We start from the raw sequence: 12,561 nt of genomic DNA on the forward strand, positions 1-12,561 counted from the left end.
GTTGACATGACGATGAAGGCATACAAGAAAAGAAAACATGAGGACACCCATCCAGGACTTGTGCAACCTGCAATTCCCGCTACTTCTACCTTCGAGCTTAAGGGACACGTCATTTCCGCGCTAAAGGATATTCCATTTTATAGAAAAGGTCATGAAGATGCATACAAACACCTAGATGAAGTCAATGACATCAATGATTACTTCAATATTCTGAATGTACCACGACAGACGGTGTTATTGAGAATGCTTCCGGTTACCTTTAAAGGAGCAGCAAAAGATTGGTTGAAGGCACTTCCACCATACACAATCACCACTTGGGCACAGATGCGTGAAGAATTCCTCCAAAATTTTTGCCCACCATCAGGGGTTGCTAAACTTAAGAAAACCATAGCTAATTCCGAGCAACAGGTGGGAGAATCTTTGTACGAGGCATGGGAGCGATATAAAGGGTTAATAAGGATTTTCCCCCAAAATTATCTAAACGAGCAACAAGAAGTATCGATCTTCTATGATGGGGTGAACGTAACGACAAGGCAACTCCTTTATTCTCAAGGACCATTAAAAAAGAAGAATCCTGCTGAAATTAAGGAACTAATTGAAGAATTTTCAAAGCATTCACGGGAGTATCACCACCCTCGTAATGATGGAGCTAGGGGAATGGGAAATGGTGCTTCGGAAGACATGTCGACTGTTTTGGCAATGTGGAGCAACATGGATCAAATAATGACAAAGATGGACCAATCCATACGCGCAATATGTGTGGGTTGTGAAAATTGCAATGGGCCACATTTGACAAAAGATTGTCATCTAGACGAAAATGGGAATAAGAAAGCTCAAGTTTGCTACTCTAGTAGAGACCTCTATGATGAAAATTGGAGAAATCCAAAGAAGGAATGGTTGTGATATGAGGAGTATAAAAAACAAAAGAAGAAAAATATAGGCAAACCGGTCGGGGCTTTTTCCAAAAGGAAGAACCATAACCCGAGAAAAAAGTGGACCTAGGGTTAATGCTTCATAGATTCATGCAAGCCTCTGAAAAACTTCACGATGCAACTGATGCCACCATGAGAAATCATCAAGCGTCCATTAAAAATATTAAGGCTCAACTCGATCAATTAACTACATTAGTTAACAAGTGGTTACCTCCTAAAAATCCCGATAATAAACCATAACCACATGTCATGGCTATAACCACTTAAGAAGACACTGTTTCTGAGTTCTTGGAGGCCTTAGAAGAAGAAACAAAGAAACTCGAATCACAACCAAAGAGGACGAAAATCGAAGAAAAAATTGTTGTTGAAACACCGACCTCACGACGTGAGGATTCAACCCTCACGACGTGGGCTCAGTCTGGGCAGAAAAATCTTTCTGGTGCTCAAGTTTATCAACATCCTTTACCATTTCCTTCTCGAGCCAGAGTTCACCCTTTGGAACAAGAACATAAAAAGTTTATGCAACAAGTCAAGAGTATTCAGATAAATACTCCTTTTATTGAATCCTTAGCCAAGGTTCCCGAATATGCCAAATATCTTTAAGATTTACTCGACACTCGCCAACAACTAGAGAAGACCTCCAAGGTAGTTCTTAGTGAGCAAAGTTCCATGGTTATTATGGAGGGGATACCAAGGAAAATGGGAGACCCCGAACGCCTTACACTTCCATGTGAATTTGGGAATATCACGAAGAAATATGGTTTAGCCGATTCTGGAGAAAGAGTTAATTTGATGTCGTATTCGTGTTACCAAAACCTCAACCTTCTAGAATAGAAGGCTACCATGAGGATAATTCATATGGCTAATCGTTTCATGACTCATCCTCGAGGCATAATTGAGGACATATTGGTAAAAATTGGAAAATATATTTTTCCAGTCAACTTTGTGGTGCTAGTCATGAAGGAGGATGTAGATGTCCCAATTATCCTTGGACGCCCATTACTTAATATCGTGTGAGCCTTGGTGGATATTCGCGAGTCAAAGCTTACCTTACGAGTGGGAAATGAGGAGATGACTTTTGGAGTTGAAGATGGATTCAAGCAGGATATTTCTCAAAATGAAGTATTCTATATGGACGAGGAAAATGAGCTCGAGGAGTTAGAAAAATTGATGGAAGAAGAAATTCAAACAAGAGAACAAGTAAAGCGTACCAAGCCAAGAGCTTAAATTCCAATAGTCTTTGAGGTTTTCGCCTTTAAAACTCCAAAGTCTCCGATGAGTGAAGAAAGTGAAGAAACTATTTTCTCAAGTGAGGATGAAGAAGAAGAAATTAGACAAGACTTGAGCAAGCCAACTTTGGATAAGGTGGATATTGAAGCCCGGGAACAACAAAAAGAAAAAGGAGAACCAAAACTTGTTGCGAGAAATAAAGGGTTGAAGCGGAAACACGAGGAAGACGATTCTAAACGAAGAAGGAGAATTCTAAAAAAACCTATTGAAGAAGGGTGGAAGCTTATAAGAAAATATGGAAGGAACAGAAGATACAAATGGAGATCGTACCTCCATCCAATACCACATAGGGCAGCACGGAGTCCGGCTCACGACTCCATCAAAAGAAGTGCTTCTCGGGAGGCAACCTGAGCTCGGTTTTCATATTTTTTTCATTTTTCTTTTAGTTTTTGCAATTTTATTAAGTTTTAGGATAAGTCATAATCATAGTCATCTTAATTTTTAGAAATAGGAAAAAAAAATATGGGGTTCAATTTAAGAGTGGTTGAATTTTTTTAAGAAAAATAATGTTTTTGGTAAAAAAATCTCGAAACCACGGCATGGGATTAAGTAGCATGACGTGAGAAATAATTTTTGCTTGATGATATTTACACAGTTCGAAACTCACGACGTAAGGTTTACCCCTCACGACGTGAGCCATAAAACAACATGGGGGGACCATTTTATACCTGACTTCAAACCTTTGACTATTACCTTAAACTATTACTTTAAGCCCCACGAACGAACGAAAGAAGCATCCCCACACTTTGATTTTGTATCGAATTTTTTCAATTTTTTCTCGATTTCGTGTTTAATCTCCGATTTCGGTAAGATCTCCACTCTCTAATCTTTTTAATTTTTTCTAATTTTTTGCATTTAGAGTTAGGGTTTGTCTTGAAGTCTAAATGTCAAAATTGATTCCATATTTTACGATTTAGATGTTGCATTTTACTTAAAAGGACTAAGAATCACAGCCTAAGCAAACCCCAACCTTGATTTTCGTTTGATTTTACCTCTGTGATGTTCGATACTAAGCTGTTCGTTGACCGAACTCACGACATGGCCTTCATGACCACGATGTGAGAATTGGGTTCAAAGTTTTGTGATTTTCTGCTTCTTATTTGATCTGTGGTTTTCGTTGTTAGGTTTATTTACTGGTTCTTTTCCTAGGAATATAGGTCCAAGAGTAGCTCCTTTACAACAACAAAGGAATGTTTCAAGCCTACACCCGTTTTATGAATTTCGCAACGACCTTCCACAGGAAATGTTGAATAACTAAAAAAACAAGCTGGGTTGGCTTTACAATCGTGAGTTTGCCATTTCGCCAACCATAGATTGGAACAAGCTAAATGAAATTGGGATGTTGGAGAGATTGAATTTGTATCTCACGAAGACATTTTTTGACAACGAGGCATCTTTTACTTGTAACGGATGGAGAAGTTTATTTTCAATTAAGGAAAAGGTTTTTAAGGAATTGTATGTGGAGTTTTTCTCAATGGTTTCTTTTGAGGAAAACACGGTTGATCCTTATTATGCACATGCCTTGGTTTTTCGTCTTGGTGGTCAAAATCGTGAATGTAGATTGGCCTATTTTGCTTGGAGAATGGTCTTGTACGAACAACAAGAAACAATGTCTCCCATTTTTGATAGGTTTTTTACGATCAGCCGCTCGAGATTTCTCTCAAGGCATAAATGGGTATGGATTTCGGAACACATTTGCAATTGGCGAGTTGCATTCCGGGATATCACAGGAAAGCCAAATCCGGTCTCCAATTCATCGTTTCATCCACCGCCTAGTGACGTTTTCGATTACAAAAAAACATGGTGATAAAGTAACGACTTTGAACATGTTTTTTATATGGAGCATCATCACACCAACCGATTGCTGCAATATTCCTTATTTTTTGGCGCGATATTTGGCAAGCAAGGCGCTAACGTCATGGGTTGGGAGCTCAATCGTGGGAGGGCATTTTGTAACTCGATTGCAAATTACATATGGAGTGTTCGTGCCATGAGTGATATGTAATCTAACATGCATCAAGGATACCGATCTTACTATGGGTTACTTGGAAGCAACGAATGTAGTCGTTAATATGGGTACGCATTGGAGCATTGTGGGTAATAATGTGGGGGAACAATTTGATCAACCTGAAGAACAACCGAGGCAAGGGTGTGAAGGAATGTGAGAGCTCGAGGTGAAAGGGGCGAACATCAACAACCAACTCAACAATTTGAGGGTGGGGTATCAACTGACCCGTTTCAAAGACGGGTTGGTAGTTATTTGGATAATCTTCGCATTGGTGTTAATTATTATAACGAAGCCATGGATATTTTATTTTCTCATTTTCACATCAAGAGACCACCCACTACGCCTCCTCATTATCCTTATATTCCGACTTGGGAGGAACTTTGGTCGCAACAGCGAGATAGATTCGGGACAAGTGGAGCGAGAGATGACGAAGATGATTATTGATATTTATCCTTTTTATTTTTAGTCATTTTATTTTCTTAGTTATTTTGGTGTGTTTTATTTTGTGAGTTTTTATTTTTATTTTGGCATGTTTTAAAACTTGTAACCGAATTGTGTGATGTTTGTTTTTCTACTTTCCACCAAATATATGTTTTGGTCGCAGAATTATTAGAGTGTCGATAGAAAAAAGAGAGAAGACAAGAGAAAGCGAGCAAGAGAAGTCGTGTGTTTTATAGAAAAGAATCGAAGCCCATAATTTTTAATTAGTGTGGGGTGAATTTCGTGTGTGAATAGAGGTAGGAGAAAATAGAGGGTTCCAGAAAAATAATGGTCTTAGAAGAGTCTTAATCCATTAAGAGATCAATTGCATCTTATTTGAAAAGCAGAAATGTTGCAAATATGCATTCTGCTAAGACCCAATTTTCACGACGTGAGCCATTAATTCTCACGTCGTGAGTTCGATGCCATCACATTTTCAAATTCAGTTTATATTATACTCACGTCGTGAGCTTCACTATCCACGTCGTGAGTGGTTAAATATGGCATTTCACTCTACTCTTTCTTACCAATGTGGCGTATGTTTTCCCACATTGAGATGCTTTGCTTTGAAGATTTTATGCACCACACTATTTGAAGATGCAAGTTTCTGATTCACATTTTTCCGACACATTCACGCGTATCAATGAAGTCCAAGTTCTAGTACATATTCAAGGTTTTGTAAGTTTTCCACAGGCATTCAGATTTTGTATCTCGCCACTACTACCCCAAGGGAGTCTGTTCCTTTTTCTCCCATTTTATTATTTTTATAGTTTTATGCATACAATGAGTACATTGTATTAAATAAGTGTGGTGTGACATCCCCAATTTCAAGGCCAGAAAAGATCGATTTGTTTATGCTTTATTTGAAAATCAGAGTATACTTTTATAGAAAAATGTTGCGGAATTTGTTCCCAAAAACATGATAAATAATTTATCAAAGCATTTCCGAAGAAATGTATTTTCCTTACATTACAAACCGTGAGATGTCATTTTCAATACAAATCAAAAGCATAAAAAAACAACATAGGCCTCAAAAACAACATAGGCCTTACAACATTCTATTTATTTCTAATGAATCCAAAATCTCTCATCAGATCATCATATCTACGCACTTATGCCAATACCTATAATACAAAAACTGAGTGGGTTAGGCTGGGGAGCTTGGTGAGCACATAGCGTTTTCAACCCACAATAGTTAAGTTTATTAACTTCATCAAATAAATTAACCCGATTACCCGTTCCCGTAATCCTAACTTTACGGCCCTAAAACATCTATCATAAGGACCTATCCTAAGGAATTTCATCGGGATGGACACTACTGCTAAGGGGGTTCCTTAGCAATAAATGTCCGTAAGGCAACCATGAGGGGGATGGAGTACACCGGTGAACACATCGTTCACAAACACCTACATGTTGTGAGCCTGCTAGCGTTCCACTAGACTGCCTAGAATAGTCTGTGGTCGTCATTTATACTCCGCTAGATGACTGGAACATCGTCAACATCGAGGCCCCTCATCATTTTATTTCATCACACATCAACTATTTCATCTACCCAACATATTCGTAGATATAAAATACATATATAGTTTAAATCATTAAAAACATGTATAAAATTGTTCATCCTGCATAGATCTCAAGTAAACAAACAATATGCACACATAGCACGTAATTTATATAAAATACTTCATATCTATGTATAAGATGAAAGTAACTATGCACTCACCTGATAAGGTGGTGATTCCAACTTGGACAGCGCTTCGCTTCGACGAAACCAGGAGGTTTGCTTGAATATCGAGCTCTGTGGGGGCAGAGTTCCGAACCGAAAAACTCTTTTTCTTGGAGTCATCGGGCGCTCTAGGGCTTTCTTCTAGTGCTAGGGAGGTTTCCTACGATTGGGTGGTGTTTGGGAGGTTTAGAGAGAGAGAGAGAGAGATAGTAGAGATAGAAAGAAAAGCTTTAAGGTGTGAGATCTAGGGCTGGGCTCGCACATCTATTTATAGGTCGAAACCTTGCAGTACGTTGGGCATACCCTCGCAGGTACATTGCGTGTAAGGGGAATGTGTCGGATTTCGGGTGGTGCATCGTGGCTCGCTTCGGAACCGCACAAAGTGAGACCGCAGGGCGTACTTCGGAGTACGCAGGGCGTATGAGCGGGGAGTTTATCCGACGTTTGTACAGTACGTGTCACTCATCATATGAAGAGACGTGGCTAACTCCGAACCTAGTATCCGAACGCGGGGCATTCCTTCCTTCTACGCGGGGCGTTCCCCTCGGATAACATTCGCATTTTCTTCTCCGGACTTCTAAAATTTATAAATTTCACATACGAGCTCTGCTTTTGACATTCTTTATATCCACACGTAGGTAGAGAAGTACTATACAACTTGTGTTTAGACTCCGTCAGCTAATTTTGAAGTTATTTTTAAAGTTATATTTTTAACAGACGAGGACAGGAAAAGTCCGTTAATTCATATCTTTATCATCCGACGCCCGTTTTCGTATGTCTTTTTATCGTTGAGCTCCTATTGACGAGATCTTCGATTCTTGTTTAGGTTGTGTCAGCAAAAATCGCTCGAACTAAAATTCGAACTTCGGGCTGCACACTGCTGTGCCAAATCTTAAAAAATTTATAACTTTTTCATATGAAGTCAGATTTGGACGCTCTTTTTATGCACACTCTTGGTTTAACGTATACTATTACTTTCGCTTAGACCACTAAGGCTAAAAGCAATTTATCGTAAACTCACTTTTTACGTCACACACCGTCGTGTCGGTTTTGTCGCGAAACTTCGACAGATCATAACTTCTTCGTTATAACTCGGATTTCAGTGTTCTTTATATCTCTGGAATCCTTGTCACGACCACTACAACTTTCTTCATAGATATTCTGTTTATCTATATTTTTATTTTTGACGCTTATTTTCATTCTTAATTAATTATATCTTATAAATAAGTATAATGCCCATAAAATCACATAATCCACATAATATTAAAGTAATTTCTCTTTATTACTTCAAAATAAGTTACATTTGTTGACCCTAACTATTACATCATCGTATCAATGCTTAGCCTTGATACACGGACGTTACAATTCTCTACCCCTTAGGATGATTCTGTCCCGGAATCATGCATCATCAAACACGTGTGGATAGCGACTCATCATGTCACTCTCCGTTTCCCTGGTGAGGTATGGCCCATTCGTATGTTTCCATTGCACAAGCACTAAGTCAACCATCTTCCGTCGTAACTTCTTTGTCTTACGGTCAACAATCGCCTCCGGGTCTTCAATTAGCCTCTTATTTTCATCCATCCTTAACTCAGAAATTGGAATTATGTCAGGAACTTCTCCTGTGAACTTCCTGAAATAACACACATTGAAAGTGTTATGAATACCATCTAGTTCTTCTGGTAGTTCTAGCTTGTAAGCTTGGTTCCCAATCCTATGAAGAACTTTGAACAATCCAATAAACCTTGGACTAAACTTTCCTCTTTTCCCAAATCTTACAAGTCCCTTCCACAGTGAGACCTTAAGAAAAACTGAATCTCCAACTTCGAATGTCATCGGTCGTCTCTTCTTATCATCATATCTCTTTTGACGATCATGAGCTGCTAACATCCTTTCTCTAATCACCTTTAGCTTTTCAGTAGTCTGATGGACTATCTCGAGGCCCATAAACTGTTTTTTCTCCAGATTCAAGCCAACATGATGGCATACGTCACTTTTGTCCATACAAAGCTTGGTAAGGTGCCATCTTGATGCTCGAATGGTAACTATTGTTGTTGGAAAACTCTACTAGGGGTAAGTGCTCATCCTAGTTACCTTGGAATTGCAGGGTACATGCTCTTATCATATATTTTAGTGTTTGAATCGTCCTTTCGCTCTAACCATTGGTCTGTGGATGGTAAGTTGTACTTAAACTCAACTTCATACCCATTTTGTCTTGTAGACGCCTCCAAAACCTTAATGTGAAACGACTATCACGATCTGATACAATCGTTAAAGGAACACCGTGAAGTCTTACTACCTCCTTCACATAAGCATTTGCAAGCTTATCCATAGACCATCTCTCATTGGTTGCTATGAAGTGTGCACTCTTAGTGAACCGATCCACGACTACCCAAATCATGTCGTGACCGTCCTTCGTTCTGGGCAGTTTAGTCACAAAATCCATGGTGATGTCCTCCCATTTACCCATGGGTATATGTAAAGGTTCTAAACTCCCATATGGTTTCTGATGTTGTTCATTAACTCTCGCACATGTTACACACTCGACCACATACTTTGCAACATCGAGCTTCATCGTCGCCTACCAGTAGTAGGGTTTCAGATCCCTATATATTTTAGTGTTGCCAGGATGAGACGAGTACATGGTTTTGTGAGCTTCTTCCATCAGAAAATCTCTGACTCCTCCCGTCTTAGGTACCCAAATCCTATCTTGGAATTGTTGGATTAGGTGTCTAAGCCGATAACTATAATTGGTATGTATTTGACCCGATGATAGCATGGTCCATTTGGGTTGTAACACTCTGGAACAATTTGATAGGATGGATACATGAGAAAGAGGTTATTATGGTTTATTAATATATTATAAGTATAATATATTAATTGAGGAATAACATTATTTAATTAGTATTAATCAAGAATTAATTTTGTATTAATTTAGTGATCAAAAGAAACTAATTAAAGTTAAAGGGACTGATTAGGTAAATCAGTAATTCTTCTAGTTGGACTCATGACTCGTATTGACTAGGGTTGAAGGTTTTGCCCAAAAGGCTTATGTAATATGAAGAGTCATTAGGGTTTGCATGGTTGTAATCCTAAGCTCTAAAAGAAGACCCTACCACCTAAAATCGGTTACATAGAGACACTCATGCACACTAGTTGTTGCTAGCCGATTTTAAGCTCCCAAGCCTCTCTCTCAAGTCCATTCTCTTGTTCTTGGTTTGTTATATGACATTTGAGGCATCACACTTGAGGTACTAGGCTACTAAAGTGTTGGGTTTTGAGCATTCTAACACTCCTATGGTGTACATGCAACCCTATAAACCTTGGATCTATGTTTTCTTTATTATACATGCAAATATTAACTATTCCAAGGTTTCATCCTAACTAGCATATTATGAAGCACCTATACTACAAAGTTCTAGTTAGATGACATACCTTTTGATGTAGCTTGATGTCTTCAAGCTTTAAGAGCTTAGCCCCAATAGTGTGGAAGCCTCAAATGGAATCACAAATCACCAAAACACCTTGGAAGAACTTGAGAGAATATGTATGCACACTAAAATCGGCCCACTCTTATTTTCACACACTTGTGCCAAGTTTGTGAGCCAAGGACCCCTTTATATATTATGGAGGATTAGGGTTACATCCATGTAAACCCTAATACCCATGACCTTTCATTTACATAGGATCCATGGGTTAAAAGCTCCATGGACCATCCATGAATGCTTAGCCCAACCTAAATGAACTTGGCCCATTCCATATATATAAGAGTCCATATTTAATTAGTTCTTTTTGATCACTTAATTAATTCTAAATTAATTCTTGATCATTACTAATTAAATAATATGATTCCATATTAATATATGAGAACTTATAATATATTAATATAAATCATAAATATACTATTCTCAAAAGACTATCCATATAAATTGTGCCGGTGAAGTGCAACCCAAATGGACCATGCCGGGTCGGGTCAAGTACATACCAAATATAGTTATGGACTTAGAATTTAATCCAATAGTCTCCCACTTGGATAAGTCTAAAACTATTATTGAGTATGACTTCAAAACCTAACTGGCAATCGTAGCTCTTAAAGCCGTTGTCGAACTCTGACATTGTCAATGACTTGTTCATTAGATAAGGGATCATATATTCCTCCATTCTAGATATCATATGGACTGAGACATGGATTATAATCATTCTCTCTGTCCGTTTGTTGTTTCCCGATTTTCGATTTATGATGACTGACTGATTGAACAAATCAAATCAGTCCTGGCTTGGCCAAGCACTCACATGTGTCATCGCTAAATCATCGAGGGGCCCACAAATATCGCTTTTATCCCGAAGGTAAAAGGAATGGATAAACTTCGACTCATATGGCTTGTTCTACTACTTGTTGAATCATACACAAAGGCACGTTTTATAACATCGAGTTACCAAATGCATTTTCGTGCGATCAATGTATAACCAACTCATAGTAACAACTCATATCTCTAGGTTTGAAGAATATAAGATATTATCGTCTCATGATCACTCGTGATAAAATCCATGAAGTGATTCAAATGAGCGCGGGTTGAATCTAATACTCAGAACTTATGAGCACTCATGAGTGTTGTAGCACCACTTTGTCCACCAACTTGGACCTCTACAAACCAACCCATGACAGTCTTGATTCATATCTACTTCCAACATATGACCGACTGTGGATGGTTTGAATAAGTTAATCATTCAGGAAGAGCGACTTAGTTATTTTGGAAGTCAAAACATGCAAAGTGAAACACAAGAATAAATGAATCAAATATGGTATCAAACCCTATTAATATAAATAAACACTTTTATTTATCACCATACTGATTACTCATTATTCATTGTTTCGGTTTTATCAACTTTATACTTGAATTAAAAACACTAGTTGTCCCATGCTCCAAGCATGTACACTATGTTTTTCTTAAACAATAGCTTTGACATACACTAAGTATGCACTCTATGTTTGTCTATGATCCTTACTTTGTGAAATAAACCAATTGAACATAATTTCAATGATTCTAATTTCACACTCCCAAATCCTTATCGAAAAATGTGAGAATTTCAAATTCCTATCATTTATCGAAATCCGTTTAGATTTTAAACTTATATGCACTGACCCTCCTGTAATGAATATGTACAAAGTCACAAAGACTTGTCAACAGTCATTATAAGGTATTCCAATGGAGATCAACTCCATGGAAACTAAGTCTCATATTCAAAGTACATTGCTTTGGACATGCTTCTTGCATTAAGTTTTCTAATCTTACACAGATAACTTCCACCTATGGAGACAACTCCATATTCTCATTTTGACTATCACTTCTGAATAAGAGATGCCTCTTTTCAGAATATGTCAATATGGTCCTTCCAAAATTAGCACTATACTTCCAACTGTCCCTGAGCAACCAATCTTTGGTAAACCTCAGATTGTCCTCGACAATTGCTTAATCATTTTAGTCATATCCAATTCTAGACCTTTTCCCTTCTTAATGCCTCTGGGCATTTGGAAAAATTTTGAAATGACAAATATTATAGCACATGCAATCGATCCTATACCCAAAGCAAATGGTACACGATTCATGATGTCTCACATAAAGACATGATTCTAGACCAGTCTTTTGCTACAATATTTTTATTTGCCATGTTTTCAAAATTTGAATATGAAGAGGGATGCCGTAATCATAATCGAATTTTGAGAACGCAATATATAGAATTTCCTTAAGTTGAACCAATCCAACATGAAATTCATATATATATTCTTGACTAAAGATGATTAAGGTCTCAATCTAAGCCTTTAGAACTGAAATGAAGTATATCCTCTCCCTTAATTATAGCAAAACAACTTTTTCAATCCCTGCAGCCTCACGAATTGAAACTTTTGTTTTCTATAATTAACATTGCTAACTTGCAACACTAACAATAATTATCATGCTCCCACTAACATGATGATTATTAGCATAACACTTATGCTCCCACTAGGTTTGACATGTACTCAGAAATCAGCTAGACTTCTAGAAATCAATACTTTATTGACTTTCTTACCAAAGTTCAGATTTCTGATACGAGATGCTTTGATAAAACTTTATCAAAATCATACA

The 12,561-nt window shown here is 37.8% G+C and overlaps 1 non-coding gene across 1 annotated transcript; it reads right to left on the minus strand.

The window, feature by feature from the left end:
• Positions 1-372: 372 nt before the first annotated feature.
• Positions 373-479, minus strand: LOC145151839 (small nucleolar RNA R71). Its single transcript, XR_013732391.1, has one exon. It is a non-coding gene; the product is annotated as a small nucleolar RNA R71 (small nucleolar RNA).
• Between the last annotated feature and the right edge of the window lie 12,082 nt (positions 480-12,561).

The sequence above is a fragment of the Lactuca virosa genome, chromosome 1, assembly GCF_052849685.1.
Source record: "Lactuca virosa cultivar CGN04683 chromosome 1, Lactuca_virosa_CGN04683_v6, whole genome shotgun sequence".
Lineage (NCBI taxonomy): Eukaryota > Viridiplantae > Streptophyta > Magnoliopsida > Asterales > Asteraceae > Lactuca > Lactuca virosa.